The sequence below is a fragment of the Mytilus californianus genome, unplaced genomic scaffold (assembly GCF_021869535.1).
Source record: "Mytilus californianus isolate M0D057914Y unplaced genomic scaffold, xbMytCali1.0.p SCAF_9, whole genome shotgun sequence".
Taxonomy (NCBI): Eukaryota; Metazoa; Mollusca; class Bivalvia; order Mytilida; family Mytilidae; genus Mytilus; species Mytilus californianus.
In genome coordinates this window covers 63,655,653-63,679,835 of record NW_026262745.1, presented here as the reverse complement: position 1 = coordinate 63,679,835, position 24,183 = coordinate 63,655,653, and the positions used below count along the sequence as shown (strand labels likewise).

General features: G+C 32.3%; 3 long non-coding RNA genes across 5 annotated transcripts; all 3 read left to right on the top strand.

Moving 5' to 3' along the window:
• Positions 1 to 3,220: 3,220 nt before the first annotated feature.
• LOC127714668 (uncharacterized) lies at positions 3,221 to 6,585 on the top strand. The gene is made up of 3 exons (XR_007987857.1): positions 3,221 to 3,365; positions 4,346 to 4,576; positions 6,177 to 6,585. It is a non-coding gene; the product is annotated as an uncharacterized LOC127714668 (long non-coding RNA).
• Positions 6,586 to 10,459: 3,874 nt separating this feature from the next.
• On the top strand, positions 10,460 to 14,458 carry LOC127714671 (uncharacterized). Its single transcript, XR_007987859.1, has 3 exons — positions 10,460 to 10,607; positions 12,763 to 13,008; positions 14,210 to 14,458. It is a non-coding gene; the product is annotated as an uncharacterized LOC127714671 (long non-coding RNA).
• Positions 14,459 to 15,671: 1,213 nt separating this feature from the next.
• LOC127714667 (uncharacterized) lies at positions 15,672 to 23,886 on the top strand. 3 transcript variants are annotated; one of them, XR_007987855.1, is made up of 6 exons: positions 15,672 to 16,100; positions 18,226 to 18,287; positions 18,865 to 18,936; positions 21,582 to 21,750; positions 22,221 to 22,316; positions 22,730 to 23,886. It is a non-coding gene; the product is annotated as an uncharacterized LOC127714667 (long non-coding RNA). The 3 variants fall into 3 exon arrangements; XR_007987856.1 differs by lacking the exon at positions 15,672 to 16,100 and adding an exon at positions 16,711 to 17,259; XR_007987854.1 differs by lacking the exon at positions 15,672 to 16,100 and having other exon boundaries at positions 18,023 to 18,287.
• Positions 23,887 to 24,183: the final 297 nt, after the last annotated feature.

Sequence of the window (24,183 nt, the reverse complement as noted above, 5' to 3'; positions counted from 1 at the left end):
TCTGACATCTGCATATTACAGTCATCGAATACAACCAACATTGTCCACCCATTGTATTTAGTATCCGATACGACCCTCAATACTTATTCCGTTCAATATTCGAGTAGAAATAACAAGCATTGCATACGCTAATTGTAGGTGACCCATTGCTGAAAAAGTATCAGACAAAAACAAAATCATGAAAACATAACATTGACTAATGAACCACTGTCCGTTGAAACCTAACGGTCGGACATGTGCGCCATAAAATTAGCCTATACACGAACGAAACCATGAAACCACGAAAATAAAATCAAGCCCACTGAAAAATAATGACATTCAAACATAAGGCAATAGTATATACAAAATTTGAATCATTCAGATCTTTTCTCAATACGATTTTAGAATAAACTGTTGACTGACATACTACTATAAAATTCAGAATAAAGACAAGGTGATGGACAGCAACATTGCTTATCAATTCAGCCGCGGGAACAAGATCTAGTGGACAAGGCCTGAAATTGGTCGACAAACTGATATGTATCTTTATAGAAAATATCCTTGTTTATTGTAACTAGTTCCTATCAATCTCACTTAAGCAGAAAACCTAACATCGAAAATTGAGAATAAATTCAAAGTCACCGTTTTATAGTCGTCAAACTGATATGTACTGATAGTAATGTAACTTAATAGAAAATACTAAAACTTAACATTAAAAATTGCTTATCAATTGCCGGTGGAGTTTTTATTCCCCGAGGGTATCACCAGCCCAGCAGTCAGCACTTCTGTGTTGACATGAATTATCATTGATATGGTCATAATTATACATTAACTGTTTACAAAACTTTGAATTTTTGAAATACTAAGGCATTTCTACCTCAGGAAAAGATTACCTTAGCTGTATTTGGCAAAACGTTTAGGAATTTTTGGTCCTCAATGCTCTTCAACTTCGTACTTTATTTGGCCTATTATTAATAATACTCATTATCACGATCGTCTAAATATTTACGAATTCTTATTTTCAACCGAATCGTATAGTTAATTAAAGTATGCTTGGCTTTACCAGCGGTAAATAGTTAAAAAAAAGATACTCTATGTACCACTCATTTATAAAGAAAAATAAGGTTTGCATTTATTTCAAATATGTCATTGAGTTTTGAAGTTCAAATGGAACCTACAAACATATGCAAATTTTAAAATGGATATAAAGCAGAATCATCGGACAAACAGCAAATCGGACAAAAAGAAACGGACAAAGAGCAAAAGTGTCGGACAAAAAGCAAAAGTGTCGGATAAAAAGCAAAACGGACCGAAAGCAACGGACAAAAAGCTAAAGTATCGGACTAAAATAAATATAATCGGACAAAAAGCAAAACGGACCAAAAGCAACGGACAAAAAGCAAAAGTGTCGGACGAAAAGCAAAATTATCGGACAAAAAGCAAAACGGACCGAAAGCAACGGACAAAGAGCACAAGTGTCGGACAAAAAGCAAAATTATCGGACAAAAAGCAAATCCCGGACCGAAAGCACCGTATCAGATGTTTCTTATCATATCCCTGGTAGTCTTGATTGTATAATTCGATTTGATACATTGTTAGGTATGTTGAGAAAGTATTCTTTTTTGGGGGTCAGTTTTTGTTATTAGATGATTGTTTGTATGGGATGTACATAGATCAATTAAAATTTGTTGTCAACGAAAAATGTATTTGTAAACTGTTAAACTGGTTATCATACTAAGGTCTGGAAAAATATGCTTTATTTATTAGAAGCATACAAACAGTAAAAGGAAAATAACAAAAATACCGAACTCCGAGGAAAATTCTAAACGGAAAGTCCGTAATCAAATGGCAAAATCAAAAGCTCAAACACATCAAACGGATAACAACTGTCATATTCCTGACTTGGTACAGGCATTTTCTTATGTAGAAAATGGTGGATTAAACCTGGTTTTACAGCTAGCTTAACCACTCACTTGTATGACAGTCGCATGAAATTCCATTATTTTGAAAACGATGTGTGAACAAAACAAACAGACATAATAGTTAAAATTGTCAAACATAGGGATAAAGCAGTCAGCATTGTGTTATAATCTTAATCACTATAAGAACAAACAAATATGTAACAATGAAACACAACAAAGCATATAGACAAAGCACAAAAGCAAAAATGAAAGACAAAAATACAAAAATTTACCATAGCACAATAACACAATGATGGGATGTGTAAGTAAAGAGCAACATCAAATGGATATCACCAAAAACAGACTAAACAGTAAAAGTAATATTGATAAAGACAAATAAAGGAATACTATAACACGTTATTAAGATGATAAACAACGTCAGTACCCAGAATCTATACTTCAAGACTATCGTGTATTATTTGTGAAGTTGATACGGAATATTTATCAACAAGGTCTTGGTACCTTCCTATGAACTTGTTTTAGAAAAAGGACGAGACGTTCTTTGACATACCCCTGGTTCATCAACTTTCTACTCATACACTAACTGAGAGTGCTGTTATATCAGTACTCTGTGACTTATTTTTTAAAGATTTGATGTTTGTTTAGCTTGTACCAATCAATTGTAATTCAGTGGCTGTCGTTGGTTTATGTCTGTCATATTTTTCTTTTTTTAATGTTTATTGTTATGTTATAAATAAGGCCGTAAATTTTCAGGTTTTAATTGTTTCGTATTTTTTCATGTCGGGGTTTTTTATACTTGACCTTATGGTTTAAGGTTCTGCTCATTGGTGAAGGTCATACGGGTGTTTTAAGTTGCTAATATTCACTACATTTGGATGGATGGAGTGCTGTTTAACGTCTCCAGTTGCCATGTAAATACAAAATGAGTATGGCCTCTCTTTTGTATTAGTCGGACACGCTTCGTCGTATTTTGCATTTGCAAGTTCACAAGGTAACAGTCTGTGAGAGGCCGATCAGTCTTTATAAAGTGTAAATGATACTTGCTTAGCGTAGAAGCAGCAGATACCAAATATCAAGCCTCACGTTTGACCCCGCATTAAACGTTCCCTTTTCCTCCCGCACTCGCGGCAAACACGATACCACGAGACCCCCGAAGAAAACATGTCGATTAGACTTTATCTGATGGTTAGTTGTCTAATTGTAACTATCAATAAATACTTGATTTAAAAAATAGATCAAATGTGAAATAAAATAAACAATATTTCTCTGATTCATTATTTTCTAAGTACTTCCTTCTCTCTTTTAATATCAATATCAGATGATTCCAGATCAGTCACATGAAATTGTTATTGAGTATATGATATTCAAAATAAATTTTCCTGCTAAAGTTTTTTGCAATATAAATGATGTCTGGACTAATTGTATTGTTGATAAGCATGTCTCCAGTTTTACAATCAACAGAAGGTAAGCTACTTACATATATTAAGATCACGATGTTCTGACAATGACAGCTAACAACTGATAATATCTGAAGCAGCAGCGTAGTAAATGTGTTGTCAAAATTATGTTAATAGTACATCTTTGTATAGGTATAGAACCACTAATTCGGGACTGGTCGGAAAGAACATACAAGAAAGTAGTACATATTTTCAACAAAAATAGTTCCTACGCATAGCTGTATCGTTGTCAATAGGTGAAATATTTGGGTAATTTTGGTATCAAATGAAAGCTTGGGGACTTGGGGGTAACTGTAGAATCCTAGTTAAAAGTTTCTTTTAAAAAAAAATAAAGTATATAAAATTATAATAGGAGTGCACATTTACCCTGCTGTTCAGATCAGAAGTACCTGTTTTTTGTACTATCAAACTTCCGGAAATCAGTACGCTCTAATATGCAATTAAAGGTATGTTGAATTTTTCAGCACAAGTCAGGATAAGGTATAGTTTTGACATGAAATGACTGCCACTTTATTTGAACTTAAGATAAAGTAGCCATTAATGGGGCTATGAATTAGTGGTTTTATACCTATAGTGAGTTTTGAATGTTTTTGCATATCTTGAATCATGCCGATTAAGTTTGTGAAAATATAATAGATACGTTTGTCTCCATATAGTGGTCGTATTCTGACTGATTGATGTGCATAATCATTTAAATCGAAAAAGATGAAAAATTGTGTTTTTGATTTAACATTATTTTACATTCATATGACAGCTGTCTAAAATATTGCGCTTGCATCACGTTTTAAGACACTTACGTCAATAAGGTTTTTTAGATTAAATGAATGTTATCGATCTTCCTTGATTCGTAGTATGCTGCTTGAGACTTATGAGTTTGAATGTCCCTTTGGTATCTTTCGCCTATCTTTTTTAAGTATTACAAATATGACTTGTTTTAAAACTCGTCAAATGTAGTATTCTTATCAGATATGAAAGTATTTTTTTCAGGAATTGATTGCTTGCAATGCATAGATGTTATAATGGCTAATCTCTATGGTGACAGCAGAGGTTTCCAATCAATTGTTGAAGAAATAAATATGGTAAAAACATGTTTAAATGAAACCAATCAAACTAGTTCAACATTCCTTCTCTGCCAAACAGATCTAGGTTACCAGAGAGTACACAGATGTGGGGAATTCAACGGGACCATTATTTTGCATCTACCATCCTTTCACCGCAGTAAGTATTCAGTAGCTATTTGTTCATGTTTTTCGTGTGTCCTTGTGTACAGAACTGTTAACCAAGTACATTGAAGATGAAACATACCAACCTAACCTGACCAACAGAGAAATCATAATTCAGAAACAGACTAATTGACATTTTATCGTGTGCTTTTTATGTTGTAATGTTACACTACTGTCTCCGGTTAGGGTGAAAGCTGGCGCCTGTTGAAACGTTTAAACCCGCTGCATTTGTATACACCTTTCCTAAGTCAGGAGCCTGTTGTTTAGTGGTTGTCGTTTGTTGGTGTGGTTCATAAGTGTTTATCGTTTCTCGTTTTTTTATATAGATTAGACCGTTGATTTTCTTGTTTGAATTGTTTTACACTAGTCTAGACATTTCGGTGCCCTTTATAGCTTGCTGTTCGGTGTGAGCCAAGACTCCGTGTTGATGGCTGTACTTTGACATATACCGGTAATTGATACCTTTTTATACATTGTGACTTGGTTGGAGAGTTTCTCATATATTATTAAGATTTCTTTATTAGAAGGTAAGATTTTATACTGTCATTTGTTATAAACGCATCTGAATGAAAGCGATTTACTGATTTATGACCACATGAATAGCGATGATTCAATTATTATTACTGAAAATATCAATTCTATTTTCTAGTTTGAATATCCTTTTGTATCTTTCGCCTCTCTTTATCTATCAGTTTATACAGTCATAACATAAATCTCAATATACAACAAAGAAAGATGACCAAGGCATGCTTAAAAATAATCCAGGAAAGGGTTTATCTAACGGAGGTTTGATATTAAGAATTGTACTTGAATCAGCTCTCTCTCAATTTCAAATAAAAGCATATATCCATTTGTTGCACACATGATTTCTTGAATTATTTTCATCAGGTGTGCTTGAAAAAGGAACACAGGCAAAAATTTGGAAAATCAATAATATTACACCTCACAATAATAAGTAGTGTTTAAACAACGGTCCGAAACTGTGCACGGTAAAAGTTTGCCCCAGAGTTGTACCAACCTTAGCTTTGGCAAAAATGTCATATAATGTTACACTACTCCTCGAAGACTATATTTTCTCTAGAGTATCAATCACTTAATCATAAAGGTTGTTACATTGCCTTCAATTTATTACCTGCAATATTGTGATTGTTCACCTCTTTTGGCGATTTTACTTTGGTTTCGTATATCAATGCTTTTAAATTTCATCTCACGTTTAGTGCTGACATATTACTCGAATTTTACCTATTCGTCATTATTCATCATTGACTGTCCCAATTGTTGCCGGTGAGCGCTCATAATGAAGGTAAATGCATATGTGATCATCCGTATGGAGTGATAACATACCAAATTTGAGGCGCCACAATAGGCAAACATAAATTGAGAGGTTTAGCTAGCTATAAAACCAGGTTTAATCAACCAATTCTACATAAAGAAATGCCTGTTCCAAGTCAGGAATATGAAAGTTGTTTTCCATTCGTTTGATGTCTCTGAGCTTTTGATTTTGCCATTTGATAGGGACTTTTCGTTTTTGAATACATATTGGATTTCATACATGTTTTAATCATAACGAACTTATCAAGTACTGTTAATTACAGATATACTTACGGAGATTACAGCAAAAGGATGTTTTGATGTTGACAAAAGCACAAAGACTGGATGTTACGCAGATCCGATTATGTTAAATGAGCAGAAAGCAAACCTAGAAAACTTCTTTATAAAAGAAAAAGAAATAAGACATCTGGAACTTCAAATAGTCAATGTCACTAATGGTCAGTTTTGTATAAATCCGTTATCTACTGCCGATCGTATTGAAAAGGCTACAAACAAATCGATTTTAGCTACCGAAGATGGCAAAAATAGGTCAGCAGTGTTAAAGTTTAAATATTGTTCAACATTAGTTTTTGTGACTTTCATCTTCGGTGTGTTATGTGAACTTCAATGGTACTAAAATTGTTAACTAAGCCAGTAAGGTGATGGTTATATAATAAAACTGTGTAAATCATATCGTGTTTGACGTGTTCATTCTTTTGTATGTGTCGGTATTTGATTTTTTCTGACTGATTACAAAATTCAATAATTTATGTTTATATATATTTTCTATTTTCCATTTTGGAATTTTGTATTTCTATGTAGCAGCATTCCAACAGCGCCTACATGTATAGTATGTTTCGTATGATACAATATTCGAGAGTTGCGTTTTATATCATTGTTTCATTGTACGAGACGAACTGCTTATAACAGAGCTGTTGATTGAAGGGCTCCAAGCGTTAAAGTTGAGGTTGTTCTTTGGAAAGTGTTACGGACGCCATCATGATTTGTTGGACCATCGTAACCACAATCATATCATCTTTTCCTCGATTATAACTTAGAAAAATACGACTGACCACCATATGTGTACTTGAATGAGCAACGTGAAGGGTGCATGGTGTGGAATAGGAATAGCTTAGCATTCCGGAGCACCTGAGTTAACCTTCGGTTTTTGAAGGGTTCGTTTAACTCAAACAGCATTTGTCTGTGTAATTTGTTGTTGTTGCAGTTTGTTTTTTCGACGTTTTCAATTGTAAAGGTGATGCTCTTTGTTTCTGTTGGACTAATGATATTCGATTGTCCTCTTAGTGTCTTCGCTTTCTCTTTATATTATGTGGAATAATTTGATTACGTGATAACTATATTATGTTCGCTGTAAGTTGGAATGCTTGAGTTTTCCTGATTAAACACTATAACATTACACAATCAATGTAATATTATGTTTTTGATTTGGTATTATTTACGAAATTTTGGTATACGCAAATAATAACATTGCATAAAACTAATTAAGAAACCATAGAAAAAAAACTGATATCGAAAATAATAACAAGTTCAGAAAATGAACAAAACTAAATTAAGTGAAAACGATATCTTCGAATATTTTGTTGAAAATTATACAGATAAAATTTTCCCAACAAATAAACAAATAAAATAAAAACATATCAGAAAAATAAACAAATAAGCATAAACAATACAGCTGTTCAGACCTATTCAAGGGATAGAGCAGTCCAAAACTGTTCTAGGGTAGAAATGTCAGGATCTGTATAGCGAAGAACTCTACATAACTGTTCTCGATCAGAACCGTGAAAATCTATTCTAGGATAGAACTGTTTAAAACAATTCTTACATAGAGAACAGCTTCTTCCAAAAAGGTGTCAAGGAGAACTGTTTAAAAAACTGTTTAAGAACATTTCTCTTGACAGTTCATGGCAGATTTTGAGAGAAGTTAAAACTCATCCAAACTGTATTTTAAACTTATCCGTATCAGGAATAAATATTTTTAGACTTTTGTGCAAATAAGATAGCCACGACACATATTTCCATGCCAATTGATAGTGGTTCGCGGTCTCGTGGTTAAGACCGATGGCTACAGTGCTGAAGGTCCCGGATTCGATTCTGACACGGGGCGCTTGAAATTTCAGTACATCAGATATCTCTCGGTTTATCTGTTTCCGCCGAGTATCCTGGTGGTTTTCACCGAGTACTTGGCCTTCCTCCACCATAATAACAGACTTCCCGGTGTCCTAGCACTCCCTTTGTGTTGTGGTGGGAATTGTGCTTTTAAATACGTAACCGACACATCTCCCTCGTAGCTCTTTAGGGGTGCTCCGAATGCGATTTTGAATTTACTGTTAGGCATTATTCCTATTAGACAAATTTAATTGTCGGTGCGGACCATTTCATCAGTGCTATCAATTTCCTTCTATTCGTTGTGATATGTTTACGACTGTATTATTTGTGGTTGTTGAGATTATCCTAGACATTGAGTACATAATTTTGTAACATGTGTAATAGGCAACGTACTTTCAACAACCAACAAAACAATATATCCGACGCTTCTAGTAAAAAGCATCAGGTTTACTTAGTAACAAAATATTTGATATTGCACCGCAAGTAATCCTGGCGGATATTGATTACATTTTACGATATGGTGCCATAAGTGAATATATTGAATAATGAATATATAAATTGCACAAAAAGTCATACAAATTTCTTATTTCAATGACAGATTTGCCTAATTTGTAACAGCAGTACCCGTTTTATAATTTTAGTCGTAGTTTTTCAGGGATTATTATTTCAAAAAAGGTTACCGTGTAAAATGTCCACAAAAGTATCCCATGTTATAAGGGTTAATATACTATTTTATATCTTCTTTGACTGTTCATGACGTTAACATACTAAATCCCTGGGATGTATTTTAGTTGATTCTAGTCTCTGGTGCATGATTTTTTATTATTAATTGTTTTGGCTTTTAACTAACTCTCAGATCGTACTTTCTTTTTAATTTGACCTGTTGATACTATTTGTAATGCTTTTTTGTTATTTAATGTTAACATGGATCTTGTCTATATACCAGCTTTTATTATTTGGTATTACTACAAATTTTCACTTCCTCGTACTATGAACATCAAAATTATTTCATTTTTCCTTAGATGCTGTTCTTGGACCTGTACAGGAAGTTTTATCTAGCACTAATTGTATAGTTTTATTGTTGATATTCACCCCATAAGTAACAAGTGTTAGATTAGTTTTATTGATATTAAAGAAATTTCTTGGTATTCCTAAACGGAAGATTTTATACACACAGAAGAAGAAGTATACTCAACAACACAATTATTTTCATTTACCTGTGTATAATATGACGCAGGTTTCTTCAAAAGTGATGATTTTCTAAAAATTGTTTGACATTTCACAGTGATATCATACTTTAACTTTGTTTAAACCTATTTATTTATTTTTGACTTTAATTATTTATCCCTTGTAATTTTTTATTAACTGTGTATTTGCATTCAGGTGTCACAGGTCAAATTTTTTCGTTCATTGTGTGTTAATTTACGTTTTTTGATTGAGTTAAGACTTCCAATTGATATTTTATAGTATGTTTTTCTATGTTGTGATGTTATACTATTGTTTCAGAAAAGGGAGAAGGTTTGGTACCATTAAAACCTTTAATCCCGCTGCAAATGTTTACACCTGTCCTAAGTCAGGAATCTGATTACAGTAGTTGTCGTCTGTTTATGTAGTTCATACGTGTTTCTCGTTTCTCGTTTTTATATAGATTAGACCGTTGGTTTTTCCGTTTGAATGGTTTTACACTAGTAATTTTTTGGGGCCCTTTATAGCTTGCTGTTCGGTGTGAGCCAATGCTCCGTGTTGAAGCCGTACCTTGACCTATAATGGTTTACTTTTATAAATTGTAACTTGGATGGAGAGTTGTTTAATTGGCACTAATACCACATCTTCCTATATCTATTTTATTATTTATTTATGTATTGCTCTGTCCTGAGTGTTCTTGCATTTTTTTTTTTTGTTCTGTATTCCTGTCACGTATTGTTGTCATTTTAGCAGTATCTTTAATATTGCCATATAAGTGGGAGGTTTTGCTAGCCATAAAACAAGGTTCAACCCACCATTTTTTCTTTAAATGTCCGGTACCAAGTCCGGAATATGACAGTTGTTATCAAATAGTCCGTTTCTATGTATATTGGCGTTTGTTTTTGTTGCAGTTCAGTGTTTCTGTTAATCGGTTGTTTTCCTCTTATTGTTGATGTGTTTCCCTCAGTTATAGTTTGTAGCCCGGATTTGTTTTCGCATTATCGATTTATGACTATTGAACAGCGGTATACATCTGTTGCCTTTATTTAAACCTGACAGAAGAAATTAATACACCCTATTCAAATAAATAAAGTAATGCTTATATTATTGTGCTAAATTACTACTGATTTCATGATAAAGTGATTGCAAATACTAGACAAATTGAAATTAGAATGATATATTTTATAACATTCAAAATACCAACTGTATACTTCCTTCTTGAATAAAACAATTCAATTAAAAGTGGTATTTCTGTTCCCAGACAGTTACGGATATTGGGTTCTTGTTCGGAAATAAACATGAGTGTATAATATATTTAGTTTGGAGCATGGAGTTGTATAAAACAATGTCTATATTTATTTGTGCAACAGTATTTTGGATATTGACTTTAAAGACAGCAGGCGGTAAGTCTGACGTGAAAAAGAATAGTAAATAGAACACATGTTTTAAAATTAAAATAAAAAAAAATACCAATAATGAATTCTTCAACCGACTCAATCGGAATCTGAATCTACGCCAAAAGCTTCAAATTATAATGCAAATTGATATTTTGCCTTCGACTTTTAAAAATGATTTTGAAATATCAAAGAAGTGTATATTAATTTATTCTACTTTACCGGTGCCTTCAATTGCAGAATATAACTCTTTGGGATTGTACAAATCAAGTCAACAGCCTCTGAATTTGCTTGTCATGAACAATAATGAAGGCTATTCCAGATACACCTATCATGCTCTCTCAAAATAGTTATCCATGTTAACTGAGCCGATAGCAGTGCTGGTGAACTTTTTGTTTTAAAACAAATACATTATTCAAATATATATTTATATATTTAGCAGTAACTATGTGTGTTTTCAATGACGCCCATCTCACAGTAGTCACTGAGTAATTCAGTACTAGCATGCGAATTAAAATAGGCATAGTGACTGTTTAATATATGTTTGAATAATGTGTTTGTATTCAAAATTTAATTTTTGATGTTTTGATTTGACCCTTCTTGGTTTTGAGAGTCTGATGAAATATCTTTTTCATTTCACGAACTTTCGGTTTCCATCTAACCTGGTGTTGGGTATTATTATGCGCACTGGGATGGATATCATACCTTTATATTCGGGGAGTCATTGATTAAAAAATGTATACAATAGTAAAAGGAGTATACTTGCTAACTTCTACGTCATTAATTTGATCTCTAGTGGAAAATTACTTCATTGTCAATCATACATCTTCTTACTTTTAAATAGAGACAATCTTTATTATCCTCCTGTTATCAGGCGTGTGAATAAATGGGATACATTGGCTTTCAATAACCTGCATTGATGAACAGGATTGTGTCGAATTTCAAAAGTTACCACTTTCCAACACCAATAGTAATCTAATTCGGTGTCCGTCGATTGTGTGTATTTGGCCGAATGGAATTAAATTGGAAAATATTATACTTATTTTATTTCTGATTTTATTGTGTTTAGATATCTAATTGACCCGAACCATACATGATTTTTAATTTTTTTTATATACTTGTATTATTTGAGCCAACTTGATACATGAATGTATAAGCCATTTAGTTCAATAAGTTCTCTTTTGTATGATTGAACATATACTTTTTTTGAATTTATATCTGGTATGAAATCATCATTACACTTATCAATGATACCAAGCTTATTATTTTGTACGCTAGACGCACGTTTCGTCTGCAAAAGACTTATAAGTGACGCTTGAATCAAAAACGTTTAAAAACAAAATAAAGTACGAAGTGAAAGAGCATTTAGGACCTGAAATTCAGAAAGGTTTTGCGAAAAACAGCTAAGGTTATCATATATGAACGATCAAAATGAAAAATCTCTTAAAAATGCTGTATCCAGAACCAAATATGTAATGTTACCACATACTGTATTAAACTATTTATAAATTTCAGTAGTGCTTAATCTAAAAAGTTGAGTTTTTTAAATCTTTCTTCAATGTAAAAAGTATTTATCAGTCCTATAACTACCAAAGGTCGGTGGCTCTCTCCGGGCACTCCGGCTTCCTCCACCAATAAAAACTGACCGCCACGAAATAGCACAATAGTGTTGAAAGTGGCGTTAAACACCAATCAATCAATCAATCAATCAGTCCTATAAAATGCTTAGTGATAAACCTCACAAGAAACATTCACAAACCTGCTATTAGTACGACATAAAGCAAGACTTTCACTGGGTTTTCAGTCATATACATATGTTTTCGGTCTATTAATTAAGTGGCTTGTCTATTCATTTATTATTCCATAAAACATCAATGGTATAAACGATGTATTAGTATATATTATTTCGTCAAAAAAACATTAATTCAAATCTTAAGAATGTACATCATTTTGTTCAGTATGCATTGAAAGTTTGCATGATTTATTGTACTCGTAATTTTAAATTAAACAATTGACACTGAATGATTAAAGAAATTGTAATCGTTTGATGTTTCTATGCTTTTGATTTTGCCAATTGTTAAGGGACTTTCCGTTTTGAATTTTCCTTGGAGTTCGGTATTTTTGTTGTTTTACTTTTTTCTCTACGTCAAAAATCTATTTTCAGCTACAGAATGCTTGAAGTGCATAGATGGTACGTTTGATACCACAAGCGTTCCACAAACATTTAAGTCATATATAAAAACTTTGAAGAAAGACATAAACACGCCAGGGTGTGCAAATGCAACGTCTGTCACTAAATCAGGAAGTATAACAATTGGTCCATGTGAAGATGACACCCCTAACAACAGGATAAATATGTGTAGTACTTTAACCGGAACTGTCAACTTGACACACTTAACAGCTAATTTAGGTACTGGAATAATAGTGTATATCTGCGGTTTGAAACTTTAATTGAATATAATTATAATAATGAGACAAAATAACCTCAACTGAAAAAAACACCAACACATACGTTACGTGTAGCAAATGTAAGAGCAAAAATATCAACTCTATGGTAAATTCAAAAAAGGGATAACCCTACTAACTGATAAAACAAAACGTCTTGACTATTTCAACAAACGGAACGACTGTAAAACAGCTATCATGATCCTGACTTGGTACATACATTTTCGAAGATGGTAGGTTAAACCTAGTTGTAAAGCTGAAGCACACATTTGGTTAACGTGACAATAGTTGGGACCCAGCAGCTAAAATTGTACATACACACTTTTCGGATAAAGTACACATTCAGTGAAATATAAAAACGAGGGTTCACAAAATAAAAATATAGCACTATAAACATTTTATGCATCCAAAGCGCCAATCTGAACAAACACGCAACAGGAACGGCCACACCGAAAAACCTAAAAGCAGGATACACAAAAACCGAGCCACATAAAGAGTCATACGACTAAAAAATGAAAAAAACACGTTATAAATTTTATGCGTCCAAAGCTCTTTTCTGAGTTTACTTTTATAAGGAACGCCCAAAGTCGAATATTTGAAAGCAAAAAATGTATTAGAATCGAAACGGTTGATGAGATATATGACCAAAAAGGACATTAAGAAAATAGACTAAACGGAACACAATAATACAGAGACAAATAAAAGGACAAACTGCCAAAGTACATAAAATGATACACAACGTCGGCACTTAGAATATATAACTCAAGACCATCCTGTTTAATTAGTGAAGTATAACTTGATTATTTACGCAAAGAGCTTTTCTTAATAGATTTAACTACAAAACTTTAGTTTTAAGGAATGAAACATTTCTGATTGTATTCTCTTCGTGGTATCGCATTATATCTCTTAACTTTATTCATACAATTTTCATTTCGAAGGGATTATTTAAATGTGTTAAAAAAGTCAAAATCAATAAACCAATGAAAAATTTAGTTTTCTGTCCATGAGATTTTTTCGTTCGTGTAGTATCCTTTGAATTTGTGTCAATGTTTTTGATCTGCAAGACGGATAACCGACTCACACAAACAGGTCTCTTAATTAAGTATTGTAGATGCATGCATTCAACACCACACGTGCACTGATAATTTCTTATCCATCATTTATAGACATCAAAGTGACCGTCACAGCTAGAGGATGTTTTGCAGTGGATACAAACATAAAAGAGGGATGTTATACAGAAAAGAATATGTTAAATGACCAGAAAGTCGTTCTTGGAAAAAAGTTCGGAAAAGGAATTGGACTATTCCAAATACAAATTGGAGATATACATAATGGAAAATTATGTATAAATGGAAGTAGTACATTATGTTATACGCCTGTAGTATTGCTGTTGCTTATATTAAAGCTGAAACTAACTGAACTTCTCATATAGTAGATATTTGTAAATAAAAAAAGAAGTAAAAAACATTGGGTTTTTTTATAATTTTATGTCTATCTGAACATTGTGTTTATCAGATGTAGATTGAGAGGAACAGGGGTCGGACCCATTCCTGAATTATACAGCAGCTGCTACTTATTGTTAATGGCATTATGCATAGACTTTATACAAGTCTGGCTCCTAACGTTGTCTTTCCCTCAGATAGATACTCATTATATTTTTCAATTGTATAAAACTTCCAGAGCAAGCTGTCATTTTTTTAAATATATATTATATATATATATATATTCGTGTTACATTTTTTTGTGGTAAATTTTGTGTATGGCTATGGATTTCCAATTTATTATGCAATGCAGACGTGTTAATTGTGATCCAAATTTTGAAGACGCGATTCGATTTAAGAGCAATTCTCTGTAATCACCAAAATATTTCGGCACGCACTAAAAAATATTTGTTTTAAACTTTATTAGTTCAATAGAGCCACATGAGCTTTACAAAAAATATTATTACACTTAGCCCCATATGTTTACCGTTTCCTTGGTAACAGGACTTAAAGTGGCAAGAAAGAGGGAAAATGCAGTGTTTACAAATTATGATCAATTATGTCTAATAAAAAGAAAATAATATAGATATTCAGACATTTAAAACTTTTTTCAGTTTAAAAAAAACAAATAAAAATTGTGTTCAACAGTAAACTTTCTTAAAAAAAAATCTATATAGCTAAAATAGGGTAAAAAGTGCAATAAAAGGGGGGTTTTAGAGCCTATTTTGATCAGGTGTTGTAAAAAAATGCAGCCATTTCTTATATTGTTGATTATATGAATAGAGAGAATGGATTAAGGTTATACAAGAAAAGAAAAAAAATCAGTGGGCAAACTTGACTGTGTTGAAATTAATTGACCCTGAAAAGTTGAGTTGTCCTGTATTTACCTAATCAAATTACCTCCCTTTACGGAGTTCTCTTGTAGAGAAACAAATTAAAAACAGGAGGGAAAATGTAAACAAATGCAGACAACAATGTTATTTTGCGAATTTCTTCATGTTTTATATTCAAGCATAATGGGAAATGGATAAATTTTTCACAGTGATGTTAGCCTACACTTATATATATGGTTAAGTTGGTGTGATTTGCTCATATTTTGAAATTATTGTCAGAACAATGGAACTGTGTCTGTACTAATTAAGACAGTGTATTTTATAGTTTATTTTGCTTACCGTAACTAACTTTTTTAATGTATTTATTTATATAATCTTCGAATAATTGTTATAAAATGTGTAGCATAAAAGATTTCGTAGACAATTGTGACAACTGCAGTGACGACAGGTATTTTTGAAAATGCTTCCATTGGAAAAAGAGACATGTAAAAATTTTTGTCAGAAATTTCTTTACTTAAATCTGACATTACATTGTACGTCACAACTGAGGATCTGTGATATTCATAGAAATATTATCATCGAAACAACTAACAAGAGATATAGAAGGAAAGATTGTGGTGTGCCTTCAGTAAATGTCATTTTGAAATATCATAATACTACAAAAGCAGTGGATCGACATGTTACACCCGAGATGTTTCAAAGAATTGTTACAAAGACAGGCATTTTCATTGCTATTGGAACATGTAAGTAGATACTATTTACCTAATACCATTTTTCTTTAAAAAAGATACAGTGATAAACCTCTTATAAAAAAGAAATCAAATGCAGCTGTCAGGTACCCCCCCCAAAAAAAAACAAACAAAAAAAACCTTAGGGTTAATATTATCTACCATTTGGCTATGAACCTTAAGCTTATTGTTTTTAGCATGTGACAGCCATATGAACTTCTTTAATACCCCCTTTTTAAACTATAAAACATAAAATTATGTGAAGTTCTTTGAATCTTGTTTTTGAGAGACAAAAATTATAACATGAATGCTGTTTCACGTTTCCTTTCCTTTACCAGATTTGTAAGGTTTTGTACATGATAATCACATCATTTCATACCGGTCCTTATGAAATAAAAAATGTTGCAGCAACAATGCTGCAATGTTGCGGCTGCTGATCAGGTTGCCAGAAAATTGATGCCGGATAAGTGCTGAATGATGCCGCTAGCATCATTCTGGCAACAGTGCAGCGCTATTTCCTTTCATGACAAAAAGCGCCACAATGTTGCCATAAAGCACACATATAATTTTCTCATTCTTAATCTACTAAAATGATGCCAGATTAGAGCCAGAAAATTGATAATGTCATTGATGATGTCACCAGTGTTTGAGCTTTTTACTGTGGTCATGGTGGTGTGTTAGAAGTGGACCATATGTTGCTTGAGCTTATGATTTTAGTGAAGAATTGGGTGTTCTGTTATTGAGAAGACTTGTATGTAAACTTAGATTAACATGATTAATTAAATGCATTATATAAAAGTTCAATCTCTCATTTAATTAAATCAAGGAAATTGTCTTCTTCCTGATAGACCTGGAGAGCATTTTCAAAAAATCCTAATTAACAGGGACGAACTATCATCTAATGGGGCGAATTGGTACCTTCTGAAACATAAGTCATGGTTTCTCTTCCCTTTCTCAATTTAACCCTTGCTAAAATTTTACAGAGCATGCTGAAAGAAGTTTGGTCAATTATGTCTTTGTAACCCTCAAAAGACGGCTTGAAAGTGCTATTTGTTTGGAAAAAAATGTAGTATAATCACGAATTTAGATTGCTAATCAGACAAAACACAACACCTTTGACTGAAGTGAAGGGGCTCCTGTTGGGATCATGGAAATTATGTTGGTGTTATTGAAGGTATAGATGTTGCATGTTGACAGTTCATGAGTTACACATTTTAACTTTCCTTTTCCTCAATGTGGGAAAAGTAAGTACATTACATATAGGAATAACTTCTGAGGACAGAACTTTACTTTCTTTAAAAGAAAAAAGTTATAATAATAACCCTGAGCACACAAAAAAATCATAACGTTAAATAAAGGAGTTAAAACTTTTTCTCTGGTATACTTAGCACTAAACTTACCTGGTCAGACGTTACTTTACCTTTTTAGTCAATAATTAAAGGAAGCCAGAATTTAAAGGCATTAGTGGCGCAATAGTGCCAGAAAACTAATTTGCATACAAAATAAAAAACAATATCTGCATTGAAGCCACAACATGTTGCGGCAACGAAGCCACAGCATTTTCTGGCACCAGTGCCAGAAAACTAATTTGCATATGAAATACACTAATGCAGCATCATTGCCACAACATGTTGGTGCAATGAAGCCGCAACATAGCCCTAATGTTGTCACAACTACATGTATGCGCCAGAAGGCTTATATTCCGATAAGGGCCCGGACAGCCTTCTTTTACTCATGTTTACTTGAGATACATGTATGTTTTAAAATTCATGTTTTTATGTACATACATGTACATGTATATGACCCAACAAAAAAGTATGTGGGTTTACTGTACACCTACCTACCCTAATTTCAGTATATGACCCAAAAAAAAAGTATGTGGGTTTACTGTACCCCTACTTACCCTAATTTGTGTCCCCTACCCTAAAGTGTTTTTGACTATTTTTGATTAAGTACTGTTAAAGTCACAATGTTGCTCCCATAGACTCAATGTAAAAAAAAAAAAAAAATCCCTACCTACCTACCTTTTTTTTTCAGCAAGTGACAGTAAACACACATATTTTTTTGTTTGGCCTAAATAGTTTTGATAGTGATACACAGAATGAGATCAATTGTGTATCTATTTTCTTTTATATTACAGCAATTTGTAGACTGTGTAGAGAAAAACTATTTGGAAATAACAGTATTGAGCATGTTGAGGAGGTATGTCTTTTCATATACATGTATAAATATGATTCCCTGTACACATGTATACTCAATAGTCAATAGTGAGTTTATTATGTCATGTATGTATGGGATCCATATTGTAACTACATGTCAAACTGCATATGTACTCAGTTTTAATATGACAAGAATAAGAAGATCTTTCAATTCAGAAATAACATTAAACTTTAAAGTTCCAACTTCATATTCACTAAGCTTTTGCACATTTTATTTGGTAAACTAGTTTCATCATTAAGCATTAGTAAAAAATCTATTAAAATAAAAACCAAGATTTTAATTGATCTAATTTACATGTACACTTAGGGCCAATAGGGGTTAAACTATGCATTCATGTATGCATAATTGAGGGTAAATTAAGGGTAAATTTCTAAATCATTTGTGTATAAAACATACCTCAACTGAACCCTAACCCATTCATATACTACTAAACCCTCTAAGATAGGTTGGTTTTTGCTTCAATATTATCATGTGTATTCCAGAATTCATTATTGTTCCAATTTCAATTAGTACCTTGTTTAAAATATTCTTAAAAAGTTTTTCTTTTCTTTTAATTTAGGAGAACACTATTGAGACAAATACAAAGAACAAGATTGCAGAAGCTGAAATACTACCACCTTAAAGAAAGAGGGTAGGTATAACTGTATATAAAATAGTATCATTGCATACACTTTATAAGAAGTCTCATAAACTTGACTTTATAAGATATCTTGTAAAAGTATTTAAGATATCTTGTATAATATCAGATTATTACATGGCATTTTTCATATCGCATGTATTATCAGCCCTTGGTTTAATATCAGCCCAAGAGCCGCATGGCTTGAGGGCTGATATTGGCCGAGGGCTGATAATACATGTGATATGAAAAATGACATGCTATGATCTTTTTATCATATGCTTCAACAATGGAGAAAAATAACAGATTAATATATTGATCTTTTTACGTGGTTCTTAAATAGCAGTTCAAAGAGTGAAATATTATAAGTTATATAGTGTGCTAGTGACCTAATACGGTATATATGGGGTCAGTTAATTCCATATGGGGTGAGAGCAAAGCTCGAATCCCCATATGGAATTTACTGACCCCATATATACCGTATTACGTCACTAGCACACTATGTAACGAATTTATCTTACCGACTATCTTAATGTGTGAAATTTAGACTAGTGACCTATCAAAATGAGCACTGAAGTCTTCAATACTTTTAGCATTAAGAAACTTCTCTCATTGATCCTACAGAAACAGCTGCCAACAATAACAACTTGTTAGCTTTAAATGTGTTTTATGAATTCATTTCAATCTTAATAATCAATTTCTTCGTCTGTTGAAATCTTTAAGATGTTTTTCTCAGTACTGTTTTGTTTTTATAAAGGGACGCAACACTACTACTAACTGTGTATGAAATAAGCCCCGCCTCCTTTCTAACCTTATATGGAATATAAAGGGGACGTAACTCCACTACTAACTGTGTATGAAACAAGGCCCGCCTACCTTCTAACCTTATATGGAATATAAAGGGACGTAACTCCACTAATAACCGTGTATGAAATAAGCCATGCCTCCTTACTAACCTAATATGAAATATACACAGTCTCGCCGCGGACGCTTTAAACCAATCATATTCCTAGAAATGTATAGGAGGTAAGATAATCACGGATGTCAGACCCCAAATGTTGTACAATCGATATGAAATCTTTCTATCATATGCCTCAAAAATGAGGAAAAAAAACCAGTATTTTATATTTTAATACGGACGATAAAAAAATAATTCAACAATATACATAATAAACACTGTTTGGAAAAGTCAACATTTTTAAAGTAACTTTCTAAATTATGTTAAAAATGCATTTATTTTATCATTTGTTTATTGTTTGTTTTTTTTCCATTTTACACAATATACTTTCCAGTATACAAATAATTGTTTTGTACCCTACTTTGTAATGTTTTTCACTGAAAACGTACCATTGAGGTGTATTTTCCAGAATTTGCCGAGTATTACCAGAATGCCATGATATAACGTTACGGAAAGGCATGTGATAAAAGTCGAAGCATGTGATAAACTTTTCATTTCAGACCGCTAAGCACCAATTCGAAAAAATATGGAATATACGTAAATGTAATGCTATTATCATATGGTAAAAATCATATGTTATTTAGTCTAAGTATATGATAATATATTTTATATCTTTCATGAGATATCTTATAAAGAAGTTTATAAAGATATCTCATAAACCTTAGAAGATATAAGATTTTCAAGATATCCAATTAGGAGCTTACTGTATTGAATTTGCAGTTTTGGAGCCATCAATCATGGATTTGATGGTCGCAAATTGAGTTTACTAGCGACACGTTAGCGGAGCCAGTAAATGGATATTTGCGACCATCAAATCAGAGATTGATGGCTCCAAATCTTCAGATTGATATATACCCTGAAAATTACGACTTTATCCAATGAAACTTGACGTACGTACGTTACAACGAATGTTGCATTAGAATGAATGTTATAGGACATCTGATATAATTTATAAGATATCTTATAAAACAATTTTGTTAGATCTCTTATTGTCTCCCACCGGAGGGGACATAGAAATACCGGTGTCCGTCCGTCCGTCCGTCCATAATCAGTTTCTGGACCGTAACTTTTGAACACCTTCATATAATTTTTTCAAACTTACACAGTTGAATGTTTATTAGGTAAGAAAGATCCGTATTGATTTTGATGTTTATAGGTCAAAGGTTGAGGTCACAGATACTTAATGATGTTGAATTTTCAGCTGACAATCGGTTTCTGGACTGTTACTTTTGAACACCTTCATATTATTTCTTCAAACTTACACAGTTGAATGTTATTAGGTAAGGAAGATCCCTATTGATTTTGATGTTTCTAGTCATTCAAAGGTCAAGGTCACAAGTGCTTTATGGAAATATTATATTTTAGCACCAGTGGGGAACCCCGGAGCCTCCTCTTGTTTAGTTTATAAGATATCTTATTTATTTTATAAGATATCTCATGAATTAGATATAAGATATTTCACTAACTTTATTTGATATCTTATCCTTTTATTCAGACATAGGAGCCCTATAGTAATCAGCTTTCCGTCTGTCCGTCACAAACAGTTTTCACAAAATAAATCAAAAAGGCTATCACAAATCAATGTGAAAGTTTGATGGCTACCTATCAAAAAGCAGGGATATCACTAGTGAGCAATGACTCACAGCACATCTTGTTTCATATTGTGTCTATCAGAATTCATTTAGTATCCAATCTTTTGTAGGCACTTGATAAAGTACCAGGGAAGCGTTACAGGGTGAAGGTTGTTGACACAATCCTTGATTTAGATGTAACCAAGAATAAAGAAACAATAACCAATATTACAAGTTTTTACAACTTTAGATTTGAGAGCAGTCATTTGAGGATGTGGCAAACATACAATATTGATGAAGGTATTACTTTTATATTCAACATAAAGAAAAAAACAGATTACAAATAACATATAGTTTTAAACATAACACAACCACTGAAAATACAGGGTCTGGCTTGTACACAGGTGGATAAAAGAAGTCTATAAGTACTCAACCCTCCTCCGAAATCCTGGTTCAGAGGTTTTAAGTGTATAAAGACAATTAAAAGCAATACCAATACTTAATTCAATAAGCTCAGCACTTCATCTTAAAACATAAAAAATTAAATCATCTTAATAAAAAGGTTGCATTGAGCCTATTGATAAAAAGACCACAAACTCCTAGACTAGAATGGATGCTATAAAAATTCACGTAATTTTATATCATAACGACATAAAAAATCTATAGAGTTTATGATCTTGAAGTTGGTTATTTTTTTTAAACTTCCATATTGATCAATTTAACAAACAATAAAATGAATACAGGTTCTTTAATTACAATTTTCATTTCAGGAAAGCTTGTGACTTTAAAATCAACAAAGAATTCTGTGCAGTTAAAAGTACTCAATGACTGGACAGAGATGTCTTTTAATGACCTCATTACTGAAGGTAATTTTATAATTATTTCATTTACTAACTGTCATGTACAAAACTTAAGCACACTTGTAAGACAATGATCATTATTATATTTTGTCACAACAACCGAGAAAACCAACACAAAACTCAAATAAACATTGTTATACATCATTTAAATTCCCTGCTTGTGGGTTACAGGATTATGGGTATCGACAGAATCTTATTATAGATAATCAGGCTGTCCATTGTTGAAAGAGAAATTTATACATGTTGTATCGTTGTCCTTTTTAGGTCACCTGGACCATTTTGAGTCCGTCTGGCATAAACTTTTTCAAAAATCTTCTGATACAAATGGGCCAATTGGAACTGAACTTGGTTAATGTAGTAAATTTGAATTTTTCTATTTTTTTGGGAAACAATTTTTATTTTATTTATCCTCTTTTTAGGAACAGAACAGGCTTCAAAACAACAGAAGCAGACATTCATTTGTTCTATGGATGGCTGCATTAAAGAGTTCAAGAACCAGATTAGTCTTGATCAACACCTCCTTCAAGGCAGCTGTGAATATAAGCTAGAGAAAGGCCCATTAAAAGATCAGGCAAAAGTTCTATATGCCCAAAAGCTGTCAAATAATGTACATCATTGTCCTGATATGCAAGCAGTCTTACTAGAAAATGCATGTACTACAGACTTGAGTGCCAAAGAAATGTGATGGGCATTGAAAGTGAAAAAGAAAAAGATTTTCTTTAGCATCAAACAGAAAGAATTCATGACAGATTTATTTTATTTATCTTGAAAGGATGCAAGAAGCAGCCATATTGGATTCAACGACATTATATTTTCCCAATAAACAGGCGAAATAGAAAAAAAAACGCCTACCTTAAACTACTTTTTAATAGCTTATATCCAAATTTGAAGCATAAACAAAGCCCCAAAACATACTATATGTTACAGTTTTACACTTGAAGTATTCATATGACGTCATGATGTTGCTATGAAGTTTATGTGCCAAAGAAGTCAACAACATTTTGTGGAATTTTTATTTTAAGCAACTATATGTCCAAATAAAAAACAGAAACAATATCTTTATTGACTATTGCATTAGAATGGATATAACTGTATTGTATTTTAAGGTTTGTGGACGTAAATCTAGATTTTACTGTTGCAATTATCCGTTTACCTAGCTCTGCTACAGGTCGCTAGGTAAACTCAATTTGCGACAGTAATAACTACGTTTTATGTCCGAAAAGGTTAAAATACAATACAGTTATCTCCTAAATTACCTACACATGATTGCACCAATATGAGTTTAATATAATGAAACTTGCATGTACTTAGAAGGTGTTTTATTCTTATTTTAAATGTTTAAGTCGGACCAGCATTTTACCCACATTGCTTTATAAATAGCAAACTTTGTTGATCTGTATCAGTTAAAAACTAATATGCACAATCAGTTCTTTCTTCCCTCTGTATTCAATTACAAAATTAAATCTTTAAAAATGTAAAGATACATACTTAATTTTAGAAAGAAAAAAAAATTGTAAAATTTTCGAAATTCGGTTACCATAGCAACCATTTTTATTAAATTTCATTAAACAAAACTATTTTTTCTGGACTGAAAAATTTAACTGATCAATTTTGTTAAATTGTAAGAAATTTAATGCCATCTTTGTATTGTTTAAATATGGAAATTACTTGGATCATTATTGACTTGTAGAAAAATACAATTTACAGAATTTGAAAATCTTGTGTTTTTCATTCATTAAAAATATTTTTTGCAATTATTTGCCCATTGATTTTATTTTATATTCTGGAAGACCTATATTGGTTCTTTCTAAATATACCTAACATTTTACTAGGAGATGCTGCCTTCAAGAAAAAAATTCCATTGAATACCCTG